This window comes from Coturnix japonica, chromosome 3 (genome assembly GCF_001577835.2).
Source record: "Coturnix japonica isolate 7356 chromosome 3, Coturnix japonica 2.1, whole genome shotgun sequence".
NCBI lineage: Eukaryota > Metazoa > Chordata > Aves > Galliformes > Phasianidae > Coturnix > Coturnix japonica.
The window spans coordinates 93531104-93546148 of record NC_029518.1 but is presented as its reverse complement, the minus strand read 5'-3'; the positions used below and the strand labels follow the sequence as shown (position 1 = coordinate 93546148).

Here is a 15045-nt window from a genome sequence, read left to right as displayed (position 1 = left end):
CAAGCTGTATTCCCTGGCTAAATAATACTCCAAAGCTATGAGACCACTGATGTAGTGAAGCTGACTTTATAGAATCGTGAAATCACTAAGGCTGGAAAAGACCACTAAGATCATGTAGTCCAACCATCAACCCATCACCACTTCGCCCATCAGCCATGTCTGTCAGTGCCACATCTATGGTTTTCTTGAAAACTTCAGGGAAGGAGACTACCACCCCCCTGGGAAGCCTGTTGCAGTGCATCATCACTCTCTCGGGAATAAATTTTTCTTAGTAGCCAATCTGAACCTCCTCTGGTCCAACTTTTGTAGCTTACTCAAGTCAGGCAGAAAACTGTAACACAGTAAGGAGAAAGCAGTCTAGAATTCCAATGAGTTCTTCAATTCCAATGAGTGGTAGTTCTCAACTTACAGCCACAAGAGAGGGGAAAGTGCCTTGGTAAGTGGCTTCAAGTTGTCTTTCTTCTTTGCAGGAAGATGGCAAGGACTGAAAAACAAAGTTAACCTTTCATACACTTGTACTACCAAATAGGAAACTTCCTTTTCTTGAAAAGTAAATTCACTGCATAATGGGCCAAGTGAAAAAATGCAGCCAAAACTGAATCTTGAAACAGACCATTTGTTTCCTATTCAAGCCCTATGTAAAGAGCTGTTTGTTTTCATAGATGTAAATTCTGGAGAAAACTCAGTGCAATATGCTATTTCTTGGTGCAATAACCCATCTTTTTTCCAGGCCCAACCATCAGCCATCCCTGGATATGTTTAAGAGCCATTTGGATGTGGTGATCAGGGATATGATTTAGCAGAGGGTTGTTAGAGTTAGGGTACTATGGTTAGGCTGCGGTTGGACTTGATGATCTTCAAGGTCTTTTCCAACCTGGGTAATTCTATGATTCTATGAATCATCTCACATTTACTCTACAGATGATAAAGAAAGGCCTTTCCTTAAAAAGCCCTTGTAAACATGTATGCACAAAAACAAAAAACCATGTTAGTTCATAACAAGAAGTTGGTTTAGGCCTGACAAAACATCATGCTTTACTTTGTATCTATTATCAACTTCTACTGGCTCCTGCCATGAAGTAATTCTGCTTCGATATTAGTATCTCTGATATACAGTATCCCTTTACAGGTCAGGTATTGACTTAATCTATTCTTCTCATTTTCTTTCCCTTTTCCAAACGTACAATGTTTTTACTTCTTGCTCCTTTCTTTCTCCTATTGGGTCAGAGATCCTCTCTGCCATACTTAGCTCTTGATTTTAGTATCAACCTACTTGATCCTAATACTGCCATGACCCCGACATGTAAGTCACCAGGCAGTCCCCCTGCATGGCTAACAGTGTATTTCAAGCACAGCAGCTGTAAAAGCTGGTGTGGCTCAGGGGAGAAGGTTGAACAGTGATATTTCATTCACCCGTAAATCCTTAGCCCAAATGATCATACCCTCATTTGCAGTTGTAAAAGCTACTCAGTCTGAAACTCAAGTCTGAAGGAGGCTCGAACTCCCACCTCTGAAGTGGACAATAATTTCCCTGTTCGAACAGCAAAACCTTCCTGTTATTCCTGGAGAGAAAAAGTTCTCCTTTCTGCAGCTGCTGTGCATTGGAGCTGACCTTTATAGACTCTGTTAAAATGATGCTTCTCTTCCTCTTTTCCTACCACCAACACAAAAACTGAGGACTAGAAAGCTTTCCTGAATATATATCTACCTGGAACTGAAACTTGGGTTTTCTCAAAAAACTCATTTTTCCTATTGAAAGCAGACCTTCTTTGAGTGCAGTGCCACAGAGAGATCAAATACAACACTGACTCAGAACGTGTTGCACACAGGAGACAGCCTCTGTGTCATAGCAAGTCCTCCACCAGTAATTCAGACTCTACTGATCACAAATCCTGTGTTGCTCATGAGACTGACTGAACATATCATTCCAAGCTAACGTTTTTCACTCATGATAAAGCCTTGAGCTACCTAAAGGCATGGAAGTCTAGATTAGCCCATAGGGTATGTGGAGAAAGACTATTTATAAAAGCAATCCAAACAAACTGGTCAGTCAGAGGGAGAAAACTGTCATCAGAGGTCACGCAAGCCCCTGGTAATGTCAGAGATGGCACAATAATGAGCTGAAAGATTTATAACTGGGAGGAAATGTTTGCTGTTGGAATTATTGAAATTATTTTGAATTTAATAAGGGGAGACTGGTATCCTGCTTAAGACTATTTTTTGTGAGTTACTCAGGGTGACTCAAGTTGAAGAATCAACTTTTATTATCATTGCTGCTTTGCTCATCTCCCACATCTCTGGGATCTTCCACAGCACTGCTCTGACCTCATCAGGCAGTTCATGAGATGCATCCTGGCTGGAATAGGCCAGAAGGGAACTAGATGCTTCAGCAGCCCCACTGCCTGTGCTGACGCAGAACATGATCTGTATCACAGAACTATTCCTTTTGCACAGTTTCCCTACAGTTGCATATTGCTATTTATCTGTCCCCTTATTAATATTTGCTTTCTTAGAATCAAGTTCACTGCTTCCAGTAATACTAACCTGTAATCAAATGAGGAAAAAGCAGCTACTTAGACAGCCTACCAACCCAGATAGAGTCAGACATCAATGTGCATGGTCTGCTTATCCCACAGCAAAGTCTCAAATTAAAATCAGCCCCAGAGACTGTCTTTCTTTCTTATATTTCTATAATTCTTTCTTCTCCCTGTTTATGATTACTTACTTTGCTTTATCTAACTGGAGACTGGGAGATAGGATCAGATTTCAACTGCAAGATCTCAAGTTGCCCTAAACTCTCCTTTTCTTCCCCTTCTAAGAGAAAACAAATTAGACTGCAGATGTGACTTCTGAATCCTTTTAACTATATTGGTTCATTCTGGTTTCCCTAGTGCTGCCTTTCTGCCTTTTTTTTTTTTTTTTTTTTTTTTTGCTATTTTTCTGTCCTATGGTATTCTGGAGACATATTCTGTATATCAACTGCACACTGAGAATACTTTGTGAATGAATTTCTTTCATCCCTGGAGTTCACTGGGATGCAGCCTCAGGATCTTAGTCTTATCTTGACTTTTGGAGTAAATCTGGATTCATATCAGTAGCACATTTGTGGGTTTCATTTTTGTGGAAATCAGACTGCATGAAAATTTGGGTTGAACAAGACTGATGCACTGATGTCATTGTGGTGCAGTAAGGACATAAGCATGGGCACTCACTGACTAGGAGTGCCTGAGGTCTGCTAATACAGATGTCATCTAGCATTCTTTCCCAATTAATGGTGAAAGATCCCATCTGTCCTGCTGGGAGCTATCAGGCCTGTGTGTTGTCTTCTTGGCAGTAAGTCAGCACAAGAGAAAACTGAACCCAGCCTAGCCAGTCAGCCTGGACTGATCTATCAAGGAGCTCATGTGGAAGAAGTTAGTGTGTCAATAGCAAGAAATTAGAAGCAGTAATTGAACAGAAGCTGTGCAATGATGGGAATATAATCTTTAACTATGTCAAGTAGGGATGCCCTAAGCTTAAAAGAAGGGAAAAAGGAAATGTTAAAAGTAAAATGTGAGGAAATTTTTAATTCAATTTGCTGCAAGTTTTTGTTTGTTTGCTTGTTTGTTTCTAATAAAAATGACAGATAACAATAATTTGATCTGAGACCTTAAATGTTCAGTGCCTGTCTGAGGCTATGACAAAAAGAGTTTTCTTCATGTTCAACTCATTACGGTTCAGACATCCCTTCTTATTAAAGTAACAGTAATCTGTACTTGTGCAAAGCGGTCAGAACATACTACCATCTCAGAACTCCAAGTATACTGGAACTATTTTATGAGACCATTAATGTGCAAAAGAGCTTTAGAGTCTTTGAATTCTGTCTTAGCACACTCTTAGCTCTTAATGAATGACTCACCAAGAACAGCATAATAGTTTTCTTTTTTAAAATATAAATTAATTAGTTACAATGAAAGAACATCAAATGAGCTATAAATAAAGCAAAGCCTCAGATAAATTATTTATTTTTGGTGGCTTTGACTACGTGGATTTCCATTTCAATGATACCTCTGTAAGAAAACTACCACAAACTGGCACTCCACAGTTGAATGTTCATGAGAATCACTGACCAGTTTACCTTTCTTTTTTTCCAGGACATTTTATGCTCATTCCATGTGGTTTTAAGTGAAGAATGTACTGCACTCCTATGTCTTGGCTAACTCCTCAGCTGAAGAGTAGTATGAATTGCTTCTTATTTTGTTTGTTTTTCTGTTTTGTTTCATTTTCCACTCTATTTAGTTTTCTCTTATTAGAGGGAAAAATTGTTTCTCCAAACAGCTGGTTTTTTTCAGCAACATGCATCAGATGAATACCACAACAGTATTTATTAACATGTATATACACAGTGATATAGGTACATAATTTTCCATACAGTATCTCCTCCTCCTAAGTGTGCTGCACACAATGAAGTGTGACTGGACATCATAAACAATACCATATAATCTTGCATGATGTGCTACCCTAGCTCTGCTGCCTGCAGTAGAAACGATACAAATTTAGGTGGCACAAAACAAACCATGAAGACAGAACTTGACAGAAGCAAAACAAAATGCTCTTATTTGCCACTACCTGCACTTAAGGGGATGATTTTCTGAGAAAGTCTTTCTTCCATTTGAAATGAAAACATGCACTGAATCGTGCAGTGTTTTATATTGCATGAAATAGCCTCCCATGATCCCCTGGGAGACTATTTGAGTTGAGTTAGGCACTAGGAATGTTCATTGCATACTTGCACTTCTGAGGAAACAGAGCCTTACATCTGCTATGCCCATATCCCTCAACAGAATTACTTGATACTTGATGCGGTGGTTGCATGGTGTACCTAGTGGTGTTCCTCTAACTCACAATTCAGAAAAAGAAACAAAAATAGAAAAAAGGTTTATCTCTTGTCTTCCCTTTCTTTTCTCACATACAGAAGATAACAACTTTCCAGACCCATATCTTGCAATAAGGGAAGATAACAATTTAATGCTTTTGAAATAAAAGCTGTTGTATCTTGTAAGAGTTTGAGGAATTTGCAAATTTATAACTTTATACAGAAATCACTGCAGAGATGTTTTCAAGCTTTCCCCTGTGCAAACAAGGAAATAATAAAAGATCAAGCTTTCAGAGGTGTTTAACCACCTCGCCATGATAGTACTGGCATGTGTGATCTTAGTATTATGTATTTTGAAGAGTTTTTTGGTCTCATAGTCTTAGGACTCATTTTTGATATTTTTATTTTAATTCAACATGTTTGGGCAAAACTCAGTCTGGGACAACTTATACATCTAAGGATCTTAATCAAAAACCCAATTCCACCCTTTAGGTCTGATATAACCTCATCGTATACTCTAAAGAACTGTTCAACAGTTCATAGTATTCAGAAATAAAACATTACTAGATCAAAAGGTGAACATTATGTTAGAACTGTCTTCCAAACTGAACTTCTTTGACTACAAAATTCAGACAGTAAATGTGTCTACATTTCTAAGGGGGAACAATAGTCAAAATCTAAGGTTTTCCTGTAAGGCACAATGTTCCAAAAAACTTTGTTTCAACTCCTCTGTAGCATTACATTTTTATAAGGTAGAAATCTGCTATTCTGGAAAAGTCTGAAAAATTGTCTCATTTTTTTTTACTCTTGCTGTGCATTAACTGATAATACAAACTAAATGTCAAAATAAAATGTTTTGCCCTTATCAAAATGTTTCATTTTGATTATTTTCCCATCAAGATTTTAAACAAAATTGGTACATTACTGTAAACCATTTCAGTGTTGTTAAACATGAATTATCTTCTGGCAACCTGTTTCACTGGAAAAATCATGATCAGCTCTCATCAGCAGACTTTGCTGAATATGGCATTTTTCTCCTGTAGATCTATATGTCTGTGTGTTCAGTATTTGTGGAGTAGATTTGTGTTTAATTCAAGCTAAACTGAAATAACTTTATCTAAAATATGTGTGGAGAATTGAACTGATTTATGCTACATGGGATTTCCTTGTAGTTTCAAAGTGGGGCTATTTCTGATGATCAATGATGTGTTATAGTCATGCCAAGGATTTCTGTGTTTCAATTTTGGGTTTCTGTCTCTCAATTTTGGGTTGGAAGAAACTGTAGGAGCTGTAGCTTGTAGCCAGCTGTCTATCTTGCTTATCCATGCTATAATGGGCTTGACAATTATTGCCATCTCTCCTCTCACATACTTATGCTATCCTCGAGCTCTGAGTATGTATACATCACATGTACCATCTTGGCCACATGCAAGACTCTGTGTGTATCTCCTTGTGTGTCTACTGATGGCCCGCGGGCACATAAGAGTTAGTTTGCTGTTCTATTTCCCTGGAGAATGCTAGAATGATTAAATAATTTATTTAGACGTATTTACTGGACTTTTAAAAGATACATGTATTGGTTATGAAAAAAGATAATGTCAAAGCACCCAGTACTGAAATTCCCTCAAGAAAATCTGCAGCTTGGGCAGTGAGAATTTCTTTGTGACAGTTCAGTAATTGGATTTCATGGTCTCCTGTGAGGCCCAGAAATAAAAGCCAAAAAGTTGTCTACAGGGAAAGGCATGCAAATTGTGGCTAAGTACAGAAAATAATGACATCAAATACAACTATTGGCAATAACCAATGCATCCTTCAGCTCTGGTAGGAAGCTAAAAATCTTCCAGCAGCTAAAATTTAGTACATAAGACTTTTTTTATTTTACTTCTAATCATTTCTAACAACTTCTTCACTCTGCTTCCTGTCTTGATTAAAAACATCTTCAGAGATGTTTCATTCAGAAAGTTGAAAACTTCTGTTCCTGTAAAGACGGGATGTGCACTAACTTGTCTCTAAAGAGGAGCAGCAGTGAAAACGACAAAGAATGAGCTGATACCAAAAAAAAAAAAAAAAAAAAAAAAAAAAAAAAAAAAAAAAGACCAGAACATTTTCTGACTAACTTGCATTCTTTTGTTGTATTTAGAAGGTGTTCCAATCATATACAGTTATTCTACCTAAACTTTTTGCAGAAAATGGTGTATTATAGAGATGATTCCAGTTCCAATAAATGTCTAACTACTAAAACCAGTTCCAACTATCATGTTGGAACACAAAAAAACATGTTATTTGGGTTTCAGCACTGACAGAGGGGATGGGAATGGATGACAATCAATTTTACTCATAAACATACATTAGAGACAAGTGGTGCATAATTAAGATTCTCTCCTGGCTTGTTTAATCTGCAGGTAGCCATGTTTTACGTTGCATTAACATTTTGATTGAATGAGCAGGGTCAACACCATCACTTTTCTCATCTAGGAAAGGAAAATGATTCTGGAGCCAATCATCAATCAATGCATGCAATCAGTCTTTTTTAAAGTACCTTGGGTTTGAATGTAACTGACTGTCTAATCTGTTGCAATAAAATCAAAATAACTTTTTTTTCTCATTCAATAGAACAAACATATATATAAATGCTAAAAGGCAAGCAAGGACTTGAAATGTGTTTTACTATCAACAAAATTATTGCACTTGATTTATTCTAAAGCTTGTACAACTTCATCTTCATGACCTTTGTATGTTAATTAATTTGCATATAATTGTTTATATATTACTGTAAAGCATAATATAGCCTTGCTTCTTTATTCATTTTCTTTTAGTTGATGGGTTTTAAATAAAACCAATGAAGTCAAAGAAAATGTCACTAATATCATCCAAATATGCTGTTCAATGTACTTCAGAACTCATTGAAACTATGAACCATATAAGCACCATGGAACTGTCTTTTTTAAAAATATTGGTTTTCAGCAATATACCAAAGCCCTCCAGGTAGTTGATGGCAAATAGCATGACAACTTTCATTTTTGGTGCTTCACCAACTTAATGTACAGGAGATGGGAAATGAAAATGCTAAAATTTAAATGACTTACAATACTTGAGTTGAATCAATGTTTGACTCATTGCCAGGAGTATTTTGCACAGTTATGTATCTCTGCATCCTCATCTCTTCACTCTTTTCACCCTCCTTGTGCAATACTTTTAGGATACCTGCTCTATAGACTAGAAAATGACTGGGATAGGATCTGTCTGGAAGTTATTGCTACTTCTGCCAAATATATCAAGATCAGTCTTGTAAAAAATCAAAGTCACTGGCTCCCTTACTTCCTGAAGAGGAACTGTGAGTTTTATGCACTTTAAACTTTTAGATTATTATTATTAGTTTGCCTATCAGTTGTTCTGGTTAAAAAAAGGTTGGCCATGAGCCAGTAGTGTGCCATTGTGGCCAAGAAGGCCAATGGTAACCTAGTGTACCTTAAAATAAATGTGGCCAGCAGGTCAAATGAGGTGATAGTCCATCTCTACTAAAGGGAAGTTCTGTGTCCAGTTCTGGGCTCCCTAGTTCAAAAAAGAAATGGAAGTTCTAGAGACAGACAAGTGGATGGCCAGAAAGGTGATCAGGGCCTGGGGTATCTCCTGTATTAGGAAAGGCTGACAGAGCTGGGACTGGAGAAGAGAACACTGAGAGGCAACCTCATCACTGTTTGTAAATATCTGAAGCGCAGGAGTCAATTGGATGGAGCCAGGTTCTATTCAGTGATGTTCAGTTACAGAACAACGAGCAGTGGGTACAAACTGGAACACAGGAAGTTCCATATGAACATGAAAAAAAAAAAAAAAAAATCCAAAAAAAACCTGCTTTACTTTGAAAGTCACAGAACATTGTAACAGTCTGCCCAGAGAGGTTGTGGAGTCACCTTCTCCGGAGATAATCAAAGCCCACGTGTGTACCTACCAACTTCCTATTCAACAGGGGGTTTGAACTAAATGATTTCCAGATGTCCCTTCCAACCCCTGCAATTCTGTGATAAGACACACTAGCAAAATGTATGTCCATCAGTCATCTATTCTGTTTCACAAACTAGTGTAAGATGTAAATGTCATGCATAAGTAAGTATGTGTGGAGTATAAAGGACCAAACCAATAATTCTGAGGTCTTTTAAGATCATCATTTCTTTAAATACACAGCAGAAAAATTGCAGTCTGAAAAACTCAGGGATCATGCTGCTCTCTGCCACTAATCTGATTGCTGAGTGATATGGCACCAGTTCTTTCTCTGTAATTGCAAATCAGAGAATTTGCCTGTTATATTTCCTGAGTCTCTTGGCCTTGCTCCAGGGTCAAGGTCAGAAAGTAGATGCCTGATGGTTACCCATATCTAAATGTTTGCTTTCTATAGATCAGACAGACTTATAAACATTCTAATTAAAAGCCTTTAAACTTGTAATAGTCAATGCTAAATGTAAGACCCTACCCTATTATCCTTGTCAGGAAAATATCTATATCCTTGGAAAGTTGACAGAGCCATTACTTGTGTTTAAGACAGTAATCGGATTTTCTATCAGTAATCATGAAGTCAGGAACATTTTATCACAAAGTCAGGAATACAGAGGGTTTTCATAAGCTAATCAGCAGGCATCAAATAGACAATCAATCTAATTAGTGGCTCACATTTGCGTGGCAATCACAGCTGCCAAACCTAGACGACAAATTTCATTAGAAAGGAAATGTGAGAACTATGAATTGTGAAAGCTATCATTGGATTGGAATTGTGGTTATTCAAAAACAAAGGTTGCTTTAGTAGTTGGGGACATTCGTGGAATTTTATCTACACATTGGGGTTCTTGTACTGGTGTCTGTTTCATCTTCCAAATGAATCAGTATCCACTGCCACAGTTATCAAAGAGCACAACTCTGAGTGTGGAGCACAGATTCAAATGAAATATTCAAATTTAGAGGTTTCTTTTGTTTCCAAAGTGTAATTGTTGATTTTGCAACTTGAAATTTCTTACCATGAACTTTGAAAAATGCAAGGCCATAGCTAGATATGCACAAAGTTATTCTAGTGCAGCAAATATTTCTAGAACTGAGAATTTCAGATACATATGTGCATAATCATACATAAATTAACCATCTACAAAGCAAAAAATAGCCAACTAAATCAAAAGGAGAAAATGTTCCTGAGATGCAATATGCCACTTATTGACAACTAGTAGAGATAGTGAATACATCAAGAAAGCCTATTTTTTTCTTGAAAAAGCAATGACTCTTGTTCACTGAATACAAATATTTTCTGGGTGACTTTCTTCAGCTACATATCATGTCCAAATCTTCAGTGTAAAGTAAAATTGCAGTTGCTGCTCTTGTCTAGGAGTGAGGGGATTAAATGTAAGGCCTTTTCAAATGCTATTTTACTATGATTTTATAACATATCCCCATGTCGTTATTCTAGGTTTTAGTCTCAACAGCTGGTATGTACCAATTCCTTTAACCAAGCAGCTGAAAACTTCCTTTCTTAATGTCCCTGTGGTCAAAGTAATGGAAAGCAACACCTGGAATTTCAGGTCAGTTATCTCCAGATGTTGAAGTTGTGGAATCTCAGAAGCAAGAACAAACTAGAGTAGGATTTGATTAGGTATTTAGGGTATAATAGCCCACTTCACAACCACCTTGCAGCCTTAAAATTAACTACAGAATGTGTTTTAAGAGTGGTACATCTTTTAGCATTATACTCACAGTGCACCTGATATACACAGAAGAGAGAGAGACATATTTAGGCTACTCAGTAAAATGCTCTTGAAGCATTTTATGAATCAGCTTTGACTACTGGATCACTACCTTATTTGAAACATTTGCTGATTTTGATTGGAACAGTCCTAGAATTCTTAGAACAAGCAATGCAAGTGCTATTGGCTACCACCAGGTATAACACTGCGCACAATGATCACTATCATCTTAACATAAAGCTTTTTATTTTAATGCAATCACTTCCATTGTTAAAAACATAAATGTACTGCAGAAAGACATATACCTGTGTTAGCAATACCTAAGCATTAAAATGAAATCTATCTTTGAATCAAATTTAAATGGATGGAGACTGCTGGGATTCTCCAAGGATTTGAGCTTATTCAAACTTTCCTAGGAAAATTCAAGATAAATCTTGAATCATTAACTTCAATGTTTTCACATCTTGTAGTTAATCTTTTGTGGCATAAGGTTACAATCCTAATTTTTAACAGTCTCTCCTTATAAATGCACAATGTGAACAAAACAGAAGAAATGCAAAATATTAAGTAAAAGTTGCTGCAAAAGGGAATATAGAGGCAGCTTGGATTTATTTTTTTTTTTCTTTCAAACTAAGAATCACAGTGTGAATTGGACTAAATGCCAAGAATAAAGTTAACAGCTTAAAATGAACAGTTGAAATTAACAGGTGCTATAGCATATGCTACATTTAACTGCCAACTATTTCACACCTTCATTAAAATCTTTCATGTCAAATTTAAGGCAGTGTTAAAATAAGAAGAAAAGTATAGATTAGAAATGAATAGCTAATTGTTCAGTCTTAGGATACATGGTGTCAAAGAAATTCTCAGTTCATTTTGTGTAGAAATACAGTTTAACTTGAAAAACACTCAGCTAAAACGCATCACACCCCAATTCTCAAAACTTTGTGTTTAACCTTTACCAAGTTACATGATTTACAAATTGTTTCTTTTGGAGAGACAAAAGTTCTTTCTTGTTTCATGGCATTTGTTAAAGGCAAAATGAACTAAGAGAGGGAGGTAAACAGGCTGTGTGCTGAACAGTCTTAAAACATACAGCCCAGAAAGCCAATATTGCCTCTATTATTATCAGCCCACAGGCCTTCTACTGAAATTGCAAGGTCTCAGGACTTGTCAGGCTATTTTGTGTTAGCATCACTGTAACAGCATTCTACTTTTGACCAAGTGGCTATCACTAATATATTTTACTTGGGTCATTCTTGTATGGTACAATCATATTTTTGCGCAGCTATAGTTACAAGTAACAAGTAGTTATTCTGCACAGAATATATTTCTGACTCTGACAATACAGCACGGAAGAATGTGGTCTTGAGAGGAAAGCAGAGATCTGAAGTAGTGTGGTTGTAAGCGCACGATGTAGAAGAGTACTGACCATATGTGGCAGTAAGGTTTGGCATGATTTAGGAATCATATTATCATAGACAGGTTTGCGTTGGAAGGAACCTTTAGAGTTCATCTGATCCAGCTCCCATGAAATAAACAGACAAAAAGCTCCATCAGGTTGCTCAGAGCCACGTTCAGCCTGAACCTGAATATCTCCAGGGATGGGATGTACACTGAATCTCACTACTATAAGAGCTCGCCAATCATCAGTTAAAGAACTGTAGACGTGGAGGTGGACCACACTAGTCACAAGGGTAAGAAAGAGAACAAAAAGGAAAACACTACCTATCTTACATAAAAGTTACCATATATAGTAAATTCAGTTCCTACATGGAGCTGTAGTCTGATGAAGGAAGAGTAAATTGTGCAAGGGTATTGGTGAACACAAAAATGACACCAAACACATCCTATCCATAGAGGTAAGGATTCAGCAAGGAGTGCAGAGGTGAGCTCCAGGACAAGGAGATAGAAACTGAGAAGCTTTTGTGCAGCAATATTAGCAGTGTTATTGTTGGGTCTTTTTCAGCATAAAAAATATGCTTTCTTTTTATATAATAATTAGATGTGGATTAATACTTTTGCAGTTGGATTTGATGATCTTGAATGACTTTTCCAACCTGAGCAATTCTGTGATTCTAAGACTGGTTCTTGGGGTAGACCATTAAAACTTGTTTTATACAATTGACAAAAGTTTATACTTCTTCTGTATAAGTCTTTTTCCCTTCTCCAGATTCTGAGTGTAACATACAGGATTCCATACAGGAACACAGAATCAGATCTCTGAGACCTGTATATTTTTCCCAACCTTAGCAAGATTTGTCTGAAGATTTCACATGAGTTTGTGCTTGATGAAATCAACGTCATTTAATTTTCAAAGAAACACTTCCTGTTCAAAATTGTTGCTATCTTACAAGTTATTTTTCTTTTGTGTGTGTGTGTGTTCATGTGGATTATTTTTTCTGATTTTTGTTTGTTTGTTTGTTTGTTTTCAGTAAAACATGCTTTTAAAATGTATAAATCAATGGATGGTGCATGCCTACATTATTTATGCTACTTTATCTTCAGTTTGGAATCACAGAAAAACTGTCACAAACCAATTCCCCTAGTCACTAAACATGGTAGTAGTTTTTACTCTCAGGTCATGATTTTAAGGGACAAATGTAAAACTTGCACTATATATCATATAAACATGTTGTGTTTCATTTTGTTTTTTTTGTTTGGTTTTTTTTTTTTTTTTTTTTTTTTTTTTTTTTTTTTTTTTTTTTTTTTTTTTTTTTTTTTTTTTTTTTTTTTTTTTGTTTTGTTTTGTTTTGTTTTTCTTCGCAGATATTTGTAGCAAGGAGCATAATCTTTTGGTTTTTTCGCAGTTTGGTAACACTTGGCACACCAAAGCTGCATTATTATAGATATTGTGCAAAGATATAACAAACACTTGCTCTCAAAAGATAATCAAAGAAAGAGAGAAGAAGATCTTGTTCAATACAAATGAGATATGCTCATGGGAGAAGTCAGTTGCTCACAAATATGTCGGTATGTATCACCAGTGTACATTACTTGCTTTATCAGTCAGAATACTTTAAAATTTTAGAACTATGTCTTTACATTTGTGAGGTAAGAAATAAATATGTTTGAAGTTTGTTCTGTTCCAAAAAGCTTTAAAATGAATAGTAATATTTTAATTCAGCATAAAACTAAAGAAAACCTTTCTATTTATTGAGGATTTTGTCTTATATATTTATGCCACAGAACAAAGCAGGAATATTACAGCAAGCTTCTGTTAAAAAAAAGAAGTAGATAATTTAGGGAGTTTTTCTTCCCATTTTGGAAGCTGCTCTAGAACTCAATTCCTCTGGTAGCTTTATGCATGCATTATGATAATGCAATTCTAAAATATTTATTTTAGCTAATAGCTATTTCCTTTAGGTGAACGCATACTGTGCCGAAGAGTGCTGTAAAGAAGAGACTAGGAATGGAGTCAGAAAAAAAAGCATGCTACTCATTTCAGATTTTGAAAGCAAGCAAAGTAATTTTTTATAGCAGATGGATGTTTCTAAAGTACATTGTCCTTAGCCATGGGTGAAATGTGAGGTGAATGTTTAAATACATAGCCAAGTGTGAATACATATCTGTACAGCTAATATAGAAGCTTATCATTTTTCATCTTTTGATGAAATAATAACATTGCAATTTTTAAAAGGCAATCGGGCAAATTTTTCACTTTCTCCGATCTAATAAAATTTGAAATTTTTATTATGATGTCCTTTTTCAAGGTGAATATTTAAGTGTTTTCTACTCTCTTTTGCCCTCCTGTTTTCCTTCTACTCCCCAACTTCCTGAAACTGTAGAACTGGGCAGCAATTTTAGCATGCTAACATGCTAACAACTGAGTAAAATTCAGTAATAATATAGACATGGATGGATCTATCTCTGGAGTTACTGAATTGTTGGATGGATATTTATGTTGAGAAATTATCATCTTCTGAGGTTGAAAACTCTTCGCATTTCATTTTTCCTTTTTATTTTCATCAAAGTGGAAAGAAAGAAAGAAAGAAAGAAAGAAAGAAAGAAAGAAAGAAAGAAAGAAAGAAAGAAAGAAAGAAAGAAAGAAAGAAAGAAAGAGAAAGAAAGAAAGAAAGAAAGAAAGAAAGAGAAAAGAAAGAGACGAAAGAAAGAAAGAAAGAAAAGAAAGAAAGAAAAGAAAAAAGAAAGAAATGAAAGAACGAAAGAAAGAAGAAAGAAAGAAAGAAAGATTAAAGAAAGAGAATTAAAGAAAGAAGGAAAGAAGGAAAGAAGGAAAGAAAGGAAAGAAGGAAAGAAAGAAACAAAAGAAGGAAAGATAGGAAAGAGAAGAAAGAAGAAAGAAAGAAAGAATAAAAGAAAAAAGAGAGTGTATAAGAAAGAAAGAAGAAGAGAAAGAAAGAAAGAAAGAAAGAAAGAAAGAAAAGAAAGAAAGAAGAAATAAAGAAAAGAAAGAAAGAGAGAGAAGAAAGAAAGAAAGAAAGAAAGTGATTTTCTCAGTGCCATCAG

General features: G+C 35.9%; 1 long non-coding RNA gene across 2 annotated transcripts in view; it reads left to right on the top strand.

Annotated features, from left to right (window-relative positions):
* Positions 1–14479, top strand: part of LOC107312239 — a 46266-nt gene extending 31787 nt beyond the window's left edge. The window contains exons 3-5 of one of the 2 annotated variants that reach the window (XR_001554447.2): positions 10302–10413; positions 13345–13548; positions 13942–14479. This is a non-coding gene — a long non-coding RNA (uncharacterized LOC107312239). Of the gene's footprint in view, positions 1–4133; positions 5667–10301; positions 10414–13344; positions 13549–13941 lie in introns of those variants that run through there. The other variant, XR_001554448.2, reaches the window with a different exon arrangement.
* Positions 14480–15045: the final 566 nt, after the last annotated feature.